The 11,721-nt window shown below is 27.3% G+C and overlaps 1 protein-coding gene across 1 annotated transcript in view; it reads right to left on the reverse strand.

The window, feature by feature from the left end:
• The window catches only part of LOC129956775 (kinesin-like protein KIF26B), a 617,661-nt gene extending 606,433 nt beyond the window's left edge, over window positions 1-11,228 (reverse strand). The window contains exon 1 of the mRNA XM_056068736.1: window positions 11,058-11,228. The gene's annotated coding sequence lies outside the window, so the exon portion shown is untranslated. The remainder of the gene's footprint in view (window positions 1-11,057) is intronic.
• Window positions 11,229-11,721: the final 493 nt, after the last annotated feature.

Genomic DNA, 11,721 nt, shown 5'->3' on the forward strand with positions numbered 1-11,721 from the left:
GTAACTTAAATTATAGTAAGCCCATACCTGTCTGTGCTATCATACGTCTATCTGGCTCCTAATAGAGCCATTAATGCTCCCTGTGCACAAGATTTCGGTGGGATAGAAGCGTAGTTGTTTATTGTGCTTTCAGACTAATGGATAGGGCAGAGGGTTGTCAGTAAATATACCTGGCAACAGGTAGCATATGCTTACAAATAAACAAAACAATAATAGTATCATTTTCTTTAAAGAAAAATGTCTGAGTACTTCTAGAAGCGAAAGTAGGTTTAATGAGGTCCTCAGCTGTGTGTGTATGTGTGCTAAGTGATAAATACAATTTTCTTATATCTACAAGATTAAGTTAAAATACAAATAAATATATTCATAGTGGAATAATAAATCTTTATCTAAAAGTCATTTTTATTCATAACAATAATACCAACTCTGGCCAAGGAAAAGAGAAAAGGAGGGTCCCTAAACAATAGCTTAGTATATACATATATAGCTTTGTATATGTATAGCTTAGCATATATGCATCTTAGAATGTATAGCTTTCATTCATTCATTCAATGCACAGGAGAGTAAGCGTAAACCCTTGATTTTAGAATATTAAATAGTACCTCCGGAATAATACGAACTCTGGCCAATGTAAAGAGAAAATGGGGCTCCCTAAACAATAGCTTAGTATATTATATATATATATATATATATATATATATATATACTAAGAAATAATAAAATGAAATGGTTTTTAAATAATAAATTCGGGGAATTAGAGTTTAAAAATTCGTACACTAAATGTATTATTCTAGATCTTATTAAATGTAAACTTAACATTGGAAAAAACGATTTACTTTTTAATAATAAAAATAATGTTTACAAAGAATACTGTGTGATTAAATTCTTGGATATTTACTTCGAATATCTAAAATTACCCAAAATTATACATAATAATAATATATTTTTTCCTCTTGCAGATAAAACTAATGTTTCAATAGCGTTTAGTTACACTTCAACTTTAAAGAAAAAAATTTGTAATTATAATTACTATAGCAAAAATTTAGATAAAATAAATAAAACAGATTGTTACTGTAACAAGGAAAAATATAAAGATTTTATAGATATTGATAAAGGTCATATTATTACAGGTAATTTAAAAATTATTGAATCCAACTCTTTAAGAGATTTGATGGGAAGAGGAACAAAATTTAGATTAAGAGAAAATATAAACCATAACAAAATTTTGATTTCTATTGGTAATGATTTGGATGTTTTTATTGCCAAATTATCTGGAAAATACCACTGGCCTGCGGAAGGTTTCGGGGAATGGAAAGTGAGAATTTTAAAGGAAATTAAAATAAAATTGAATACTGATTTTGACAGATCTAAAGAACGTGGGATTTATTTTAGTAAAACATTAAAAAATGAAATAAAAAATTTAAAAGAAAAATTTGTTATTACAGTAATAGATAAATCAGCAAATAATTTCTGTTTAATTTGTAAATATTATTATAAAGAACTTTTAATTAATGAATATAACTCTAATGCAACTTATATGTTAAAAAACACCGGGAAAAAGGAATTAGATAAAAGAATGCTAGCTTTCGCAAAAAAAAACCAAAACTAAGACTTGCTCTCTTAACTATCCTTATTTATTCCCAACAGTTAAATTTCATAAAACTCCATTAAAATTCAGATTCGTAACCTGTAGCACTGGTAGTTATAATTACTGTACGGGTAAACATTTCTTTAAATACTTAAAAATTATCCTGGACAAAATAAAAAATGAAGACAACTTTATTATTTCTAGTAACAAAGAAGTATTGGATTTTCTTAAAGATAACAACATTAATAAACTTAATACTTTTGATTTCGAAAATTTATACACTAATCTACCTCATGAAAAATTAATAAAGGTCTGCACTTTTATATATGACGAATATTTAAATGAAAATATCATTCCTAAAAATAACTGGCTTGAGTTATGTAATTTTAATATTACTGAAAATTACGTGTTTAATGGTATTAATTTTTATAAACAAGTCAAGGGCATTCCAATGGGGACAGCTTTCTCAAGTGCTTTAGCTAATATTTTCCTGCATTACTATGAGAAAAAAATAATTAAATATAATTTAATAAACGGGTGGAGATATATTGATGACCTACTTTTGATTAACTTCGACAATACTAGTATTATTACTAATTGCTATCCAAAAGATTTAATTCTAAAAGATACAAATATAAATCAACTTGAGGCTACCTTTCTGGATTTAAAAATCGAAATTGCTAATGATAAAACAATAGTTGGTATATACGATAAAAGGGATGATTTCAACTTTAAAATAACAAAACTATGTAACTACCATTCCAATCTAAACTCTAAAATTTTCAAAAATCTAATTTTCTCACAAGTTAACAGGATCAAAAGGGTTTGCAATAATAAAAATTCTTATATTGAAGCATCAAATATCCTCCTTAAAAATTTAATTAAAAATTATTTTCCTAGAAATTACTGTAATGTCAATTTTTTAATTAAACAAGGTATGGTTTGGGATTAATCTTTTGGCTTAAATAAAAATAGAAATTTACTTGCATATTGGATCACTCAATAGATGGCGCTGGGTGCCTACCTCTGTTTACATAATTTACCGTTAACTTTCAAAAACAGGAAATCACAATCGATTGTTTCAAGTTCCCTTCACTGTTGGATGGTATGTTCTGGCCTTTTCGTTTTTAATTTTAATTTTAATTTTAATGCTGTTTTTGTTTTTATTGTTATTGTTTTTATTGTATTTTTACTTTGTGGTTTTTTTCTAATTTGTTATTTTGTATTTCCTTTCTGTTAAAATGGTATATCTCTTGAGCATAATTTCGGGGGATTTTCGGGTCAGGAGGAATCATTATTAGACTTAATGTCTGTATGTCCTCACAGAAAAAATCCCTTTATTTGAATCCCTGCCTGAGGGTGACCCTTGAAAAAGTCTTCAGGCCGGATTCTTTTTTAATATTTTTTAATAATTTTTTGGTTTAATTTTTATTTGATTTTTGTTTTTCCTATTAACTTGATTCTAATACTTTTATATATATATATATATATATATATATATATATATATATATATATATATATATATACATCTTAGAGCGTATAGCTTTCATTCATTCAATGCGCAGGAGAGTAAACTCAAACCCTTGATTTTAGAATATTAAATGGCACCTCCGGAAGGTGGACATTCAATCAAAAGGAGGCAGAGAATAATAAATATATACAATAAAATAAATAAAGGTAATAAACCAAGGATAGTAAATTCTGAAACGTTTAAAATTTAACAGAGTAAGATAAATTTTAAAATATAAAAAAAATGCAACAAGTACAGCGAATATAATTATATAAAATAAATAATATAAATAGCAATGAAACTTTTAACAATATAAATAGATATTATAAGAATTTTGACAATCTGAAAACTTAAAAATTACTAGATATTGTAATGAGAGAAAAAGAAATCATTGACCGAAACATTAAAACTATTTACAACATCAAACATTAGATGAAATAAAAAGCACAAAATTCAGCAAGCTAACTTTAAAAGGAAGTTAAAAATGTCATATAGAATTACAAAAATATGTATGAAACACAGCTTATATAATTTATATGCAAATGCAGTAAAGAATGTTTTTTATAACTCCACGATATTTCTGCTATTTTCATTTACTTTTCTTGTTAATTTTTCATATCAACTAACCCAAATTTGAGAAAATGTACCTCATTCACCCACCCCAAAGATATGTTCCTTTTTAACATATTGAAAAAAAGTGAAAATTACGATCCACTTTTTAACATATCTACAAATTTTGTACATATTATTTCTAATTTTGTATTACCCCAAATATTTTTGATTCATTTACTTATTAAATCAATAACATCAAGCATGGTGCTACAATGCACAAGTTACTGAAGATTATTAAAACAAAGATTTTTAGGAGGGAATCTTAAATTATTGAATTATTACTGAAAATATTATTAGTAAGAATATCCGAACTTTAAGAATTGTGTTTTGAATTTAAAGTAAGAAACGAAATTTTGGTGCTTGGTAAATAATTAAATATATTTAATAATAAAGTCTCAAGTAAAAATCTAACAGAAAAAAAATTCGCCAATATTAGCATAATAATAATGAAAAAGTCAAGATATCTTTCTTTAAATCTGACGCATTTCTCTTCTTAATATTTCTGGGTTTATTACAAAGTTAAAACTGTGAGATTCATTTTATCAAAGAGCTTATTTTATGTTAGTTGACAAAAAAATTATTCTCTATTGGTTTACAGTATGAAAGAATATGATTATTTCAACCAGAACATATTCTTATTATTTTAAACAAACGAAAATCCGGGATCTTCCGTTCTAAAAACGACGCTAATTTTCTTCTCAGAACAGAGATAGGCATACAAGGCAGAAAAATGATATCGAGAAGAACTCACGGAAACACGCACTGAGAGAAATCCAACTCTTTCTAACAAATGAAAGATTTCATGAAAACTCCCACATTTCACATAATGGTATCTTTCTATGCACTTCCTTTGGCGCAATATGCTAGTAGTGAAGAACTTTTCATCTGTGAGTGGAGAATCAAACGCCCAGAAGTGACAGATTTCCGGATAAACGAGTTCGCAGAAAATAAAATAAGAATTTATAGGTTTCTTCGATTGTGGAAATGGGACAAACTTTTAGAGGGACAGGAATTCTTGTCACCAAAAACGGGGAAGAGAAGTCTTTGGCGACAAGAAAAGTCTTGTCAAGGGAAAAAAAAAAAAAAAAAAAAAAACAGAAGTGAAGCATGACTGCAACATTGGCTAAAGAATTGTATTAAAAATCGTTGATATAAATCTAAAATTTGTGTGACAATGGTAAAAAATACGACACTATGCTTTAAATAATTGCTGGAGAAATAATTGGAGTATTAAAGGCCTTTAAAGAAAACGTTTACTGCATAACTATTAAAATGATATAAAAGATTTTATTTCCAACTATTTTCTTTACTAATTCTCAAGTAACAGTTGCGAAAGTGTTTATTAAATACAGCAATTAAACCTTTTGCACTAGGAAAAGAAATTCGATGTATAATTATTCGATGTATAATGCAAAGACTTGTTTACTGCTCCAAAAAATAAATATCGATAATTGTTTTAAGCTGAATTCTCCCGTTTAATCGATTTGCATCTTCTTACTATTCTGAAAGCATTTTTAATAATCAAAATTAAATAGATAAAACGTCAAAATGATGCACCGTCTTTAATGGTGAATGAGAGTCACCATCCGAGTGCAAAAGGTTAATATGATTAAGCCCATTAAGTTTTTATTTCTAATTGAAATCCGATTGTTAATATATCTGCATAATTTTTATATTTTCTCTTCAGGAAGTTATATTTTTCACTGTATCCGTAAAACAAATATTTAATTAAACATCATTCAAATTTTGAATGTCTAATCACCCATATCCCGGTGATAGTATCACTTAGTGTAGAATTTTAAGCGAGTAGAACATGCTTAGGCTTCTTGTTTTAACGCGCTCGCTACCATGATTGATACCTGTGATTTGAACCACTATCTAATAAGATGCTTACTTATTTGCTCTTTTAATTGTAGTAGAGAAGAAAATATCTAATTATAGTTCATATGCAAGAATCCCAGACGGTTCACTTGCTGAACTGACTGACTTTTGACTGAGAACTTTTGCTATCTTACAAATATGAATTAAACGGTAGTTATCGTGTAAACAATTTGTTTACCACGTGAGTCGCATCTACTATCTAATTGCATATTCCTTTCTTCACACTACAATGAAGAGATAGCAAAGAATTAAGCATCTTATTAGATAGCCGTCCGAATCGCAGGTATGAATCATGGTAGCGAACTTGTTAAAAAGAAATAATTTCATCTACTTTCTTCAAATATAGGGAAGAATAATTTAAAACTTTCAGGCTCGGTAAAAAATGCTAAAAATTGTAAATCAAATAAAATTAGCATTATAATTATTTCTTTTCACAGGTCATTTTGAAACATTCAGCTCATAATTCAGATGGCACTTGTAACGACTTTACACCCTGCCTTGAAATATGATTATCAAGTTACATATTTTTGTTTGCCTTTTTGATAAAGTTTCGAAATAGATAAATTATTCCGCCGAGATTTTGCAACAAAATCAATTTATTGATTTTTTTTTGTTGTTATTAAGAAGTCAGTTATTTTTTTTTTTTCAATTTACGTCAAAGTATAAATCAGTTCATTTCAAACATGAAACCGAGTTTCTTTCAGGATTAAAGATAAAATAATTTTTATGGTTTAAATCTAAGAATGCTTGGGTTAACCGCTTAAAAGTTTCACTGATCAAGATTCAAGGCAGAAACAGAGTGAAAAGGGAAACAGACAATCATAAGTTAAAATGAAAATCGTATTAACATCGTTTCGAATGTGAAGTGATAGTAAATCCAAATATATGCTTGTGCAGCAGTTTATGGCAATTACAGCTATTAGTTCTCGAAAGGCATGGGAAAAGGCAGAAGCTTGCATAACTCAAAAGTTAAAATATTTTTAACACACACACGTATGTAATATTCAAATCACTATAATACATATTTAACAAAAAATTCCATCAATGTTCGAAGAAAAATATCATTGATTAGTTTATATAATATAATAATAGGTAGCAAGTAAATGGATAACCATGCAATGAATTTAATATTTTATTAATTAAACAGAAATTTTAATGCAATAATACAATCAACAGGAAAAAAATCAAAAATAATTTTTAAATTTCCTTTTACAGGACGGGTTTGATTAGAGCTTTCAATAGTATAATACAAAATTCTAACTATTTTATAAAAAAACCTGTTCAGACATTAAGAATATTAATTTTAAAAAAATCATAGTTTTGCAAAAGATCGAATTTTCAGCGTCGTCGCATACCTTATTTGATCGCTAAGATTAAGAAATATAATCTGATGTATTTTTTCAATGCACATAAAACCCAATGGTTGAAATTTGAATTAAGAAATACTACAAAAAGTAAAAACTCAAAATTTAATTGTATCAATGCTGAATTATACAACATTCAATAAATAAATAACACAAGAATATGCTTCACTATGGACAATAGAAAATGATCCTGATCTTAGTGTTGAATGTTTAAAAGCGAGGCAAAATACTTTCCGCTTCGTCTACCAGTATTCCAAGTTCAAAAGAACAATTTTAAGATAGTATCACTTCTTGGCGCACTTAATCAACATTTTATGTTTCAAAATATTGGCCTCATGATCAGGAACAATACAGTGTTTTTTAAATAAACTGCAATATAACAAAATATAAAAAAGTAAACAGGAATATTTTTTGTCGAAAATGACCCTAGAATTTTATTATCAAATGTTGTAAATAGGAGGAAAAGTTCTGTTTTGTCCATCAAAATCCCAAATTTAAAACGGTATTATAAGATTTGAAGCATCTTACATAAGCAACTTTTTATGTGAGAAAATATTGACCTCATAGTCTTAAAAGAATTAATTTTATAAAATACAGGAGACAATTAATATAGCGAGAAAAAATCATGCAAATCTATATTCGTTACAGATCAGTGATGATTAAAAAAAAATAGAAAAAAAAACTGAAATCATATGGAATAAAATTCAGATCTTATATATGTTGACTTTATAGATAAATATAAATAATGAATGCTTCGGTTCACTCACCAGTAATTATTGTTCAGAAATGTACTTCCACAGGGCATAAGATTTGCTGCCCTCAAGATCTTTATTTAAAAGATGATTGTTTTCTCACTAAACAATGAAATATAACAAAATTGGAATTCCGAAATGCTGTGATACCGTAAAAGACGCGACCATCAAGTAACAGTCTCAATCAGCCAATGCTTACCAGACTGTAACGCAATTATTTGTTTCAAGATCAAACTACTTTTTTCATTGAATTTCTGTGATGATCCAGGAAAAAAAAGAAAAGGCAAATGCCGATTTCTAAACACTGAGTTACTTTCTGTTGAAGTAAAGCAGGGGGTCATTAAACATGTACAGCCATTTAATTCTAAGGTCAGAACATGGGCTTGATGAATGCGTGATCGGTAACCGCAACTGTAAATAGTTAATGATGCAAACTAACTTCCTTCATTTTTTTTCTTTCTTTCTAGAATGAAGTTTCTTTAAGACGCTTGAAAGAAAAATAAACAACCTTGGCTTTATTTATTACAAATTAGATATCAGATTAAATAACATAGAAACAATTTTACACCATTAACTGTTAGTATTTATGCAACAAAAAAGAACTTAAGTTGAAACAAATCTAAAAGAAAATAATAACCTCTTGCAAACACATAATTGATGCAACCCAACCGACGATGATTAAAGAATGGGAAAGCTATTAAAGCGACAGCATTCATGAAATACATTATTAAAATTATTTTTTAGCATTTTCACGATTGAAGTGCAAGTTTATTTTGCTTGATATATTTATCCATACTTTTTTTAAGGTACATTGAAATTCGCATTCTGTATTATCAATTCTAAATAAAATTATAGGTATCAGAAATTGGAAGTTGATCAGGTAAATAAATCCAAAGCTATTAAATTACACTATTAAAAATTCTTATTTGTAAATTCTTAAGGATGCAATTTAAAACTTCTCACTTATAAATATTCAATGCATTTCAAACTTTGCTGTTTCTAATAATTACAATATAATAATTAATAACAATTTGTCTAAAGAATAATGTGCAATATTAATAAATATCCTCTCCTATTTAATGCAGAAATAGTAAGACTTCTTAATTTATTTAATAATATAATAAATATGATTTTACAAAAATATAAAAAGAAATAATATTAAATATATAAAAACAATAGCAAAGATTTTCCCGGTTGTTTATTTAGAATTCAATTTAACATTTATTAATAGGTATATGAAATAAACAATATAATGGCATACAATTTAAACGTAATGAATGCGTTAAAAAATAATTTCAGCATGTTCATTTTCACTTCAAAAACATCGCATCTTCAAAATTTCAAAATTAGAGCTTCAAAGTTACGATTTCATTTCATAAAAACTATAGCTTAATAAACCAATTGCATATGTTCATATCTTTTTAGTTTTCCTTTTCAAAAGTAATATCATATAAGATATTTATATATTTCATCCATAAATTCATTTCATTAATTTAATAATTTTTATTTTGTAGAAATAATATAAACTCATGAATGAAATTGACAGATACAATTTTAAAGATATCTAACAAATAAAAGTTTTATTCAGTTTAATTTTTAATGGTATTTAACAATACTTTAGGGGAAAAAAAAGATACAAAGAAAATAATAAGAGGAAACACAAGAAGGCACCTCATCCTAGATTACTTCAGAATTGGCACATTTTTCATTGATTCTGTGTAATGCTAATTTTATCATTACTTAAAATTTTAAATTAAAATTGCTACGTAAAATCTTCTTGCAATGGATTAAATAAATTTCAATGGAAATTAGTGTTATTTTAACATTTTGTGATTGTCTTTCAGCTCAAAGACATTTATTTTGTACATTAATGATATTCTGAAAGTTACAAAAAATATTTGCAATATAAAGTTGTAAGCAAAACTACCAATATGAACCAAATGCTTGTATAAGAAAACAATTTAGTTCAATTCATTAAGACGATTAATTAAAGCATTTGCGTAAACTTTGCATCTGAACCATTCTTTATCTTGCATATCAATTAATATCTCATTGTAATCTTTCTTTTTCATTGCGTTTTGATATATGAGAATACGTGCTATAATATATAATACAGACATGTCTTAAATCACGCATTTAATTAAATTTCATATTTTTCTTAATTGCGTAATTTTTTTTCCTTTTTGCTTAAATCAGCGATTGCTTCTCAAAAATGTAGTTTTGATTGAAAAATTCTTTAAATTAGCTTTTATTTTATTTTTTTGCTGCTCATTAAGATAACTAGATAATTATAATAATATCTTTGGTATTGTAAAATTCAGAAGAAAGAAAAAGCGCTGCTTTGCAAGAAAGTATTGAAATAAGATAATCCATGATCTCAAATTCTAATTCAACAAATTGTTTTTAAAACAAAATTCCTCTATAAATGCATCCGAATCATATTTTATTCGAAACATGGGTGAATTATTTACGCTGAAGACATAAAATGGCAAGATAAGTAATAAGGACTATGTAGTATTTGAAACTCTCATATGAACATGTAATTTAGTTTCAATTTTTCATCCCATATTTGCCAAATTTAACATTAAAATCAACCTGCATTATAAAAATAGTATTTTTTTTCAACATTATGCTTCAAAGGTCATTTTTTTTTAATTATGAAAGCATGAAATTCCGATTCAAACCTTAAGAATATTAACTGAGAATAATTATTAAAAGCAATAATTTGCTTTCTAATACAACTTCGAGCAAAAAGTTTCTCTCGAATGTTGATATTTGTTCTTAAAATTTTAAAACTGGTTTTACATTTTTTTTTTTTTTGATAAATGTAGCACAAACTCAATGCATTTTTGTAGATTTCTTTTTATTTGACAAAACTCACACTTCAATTAAGAAACTATTAGTACCGAAATAGCTTAATCCTTTAATCGTAATGTTCGAAGATGGTTCGTGCATCGAATAATCACATTTTAAAAATATTATGAGCAAATACTGAATCATTGGGAAATGTTATAATTCGATACAAAAAGCATGACGAATACATATACATTCTTACATGTTCTTAGTTAAATCAATAAGAGGACATATTTCCAAAATGGACGTTATCATCTTAATTAGATAACAGAGATAACTACGCAATTAAATATTTAAACATATAACTAAGCACATATACATAGGAAAATTATAAAGAAATTCAAATCTTAAAAAAATATATTTTGTTCATTGAAACTATTCCAGCTAGTCTTATGCATGATCGATGAAATTTATAATAGGATTTGTAAAGAAAAATTTAAATTTCTAGCACGTAAATTTTACACAAAAAGTAACCGCACTAGAAGAATTAATTACCTGTTCAGTAGTCAGGAAAATAATGTAGTCAAATAAAACAATAATCCTCTGGTATCAAACAACAAACCGAGTTATCAATCCGAAAAGTTCGCACATGTGTAACACTGGGAAAAGAAAACAAACCCACAGCACGTTTCCGCTGCTTGTCAACTGGGCAACGTCGATCGTTAGCGAAACCCACAGTCTGAATGTTGCAAGTACAAAGACGGGGGTTTTCGCGCTTCTACGGCGGGTTTCTGGACCGTCAGCCAATCACAGAGCAGTGCGTTCTCCAAGTCGAACCCGCGTTTGATCGGCCAGAACCAGTTATTAATGTTCGAATTGTGATTACTCGATTGAAAGGACGGTTCTCAATAGCTCAGTTCTACAGTTTTTGTAATTTCAGTTTCCGACAATGCTCGGAGAATACTAAGTAGCAGAGAATGGAATCAACTAGCCAATTAATTGCAGAGTCAGTGTGGATAATTTAAGTAAATCAGTGTGAAATCGATTTGTAAGTATAAAAAACGAATAGAAATGAACAGGTTTACATAAGTGATCCTTTTAATGAGTAGGAATATAAAAGATTGGGGAGAACTATTCAATTAGAACATTTTATATTTTTGATTTTTAAAAAATAAGTTCCACGTACAAGAACTATATTTCTCAATATTTTGTAATATCA

This window comes from Argiope bruennichi, chromosome 1 (genome assembly GCF_947563725.1).
Source record: "Argiope bruennichi chromosome 1, qqArgBrue1.1, whole genome shotgun sequence".
In the NCBI taxonomy this organism is placed as follows: Eukaryota; Metazoa; Arthropoda; class Arachnida; order Araneae; family Araneidae; genus Argiope; species Argiope bruennichi.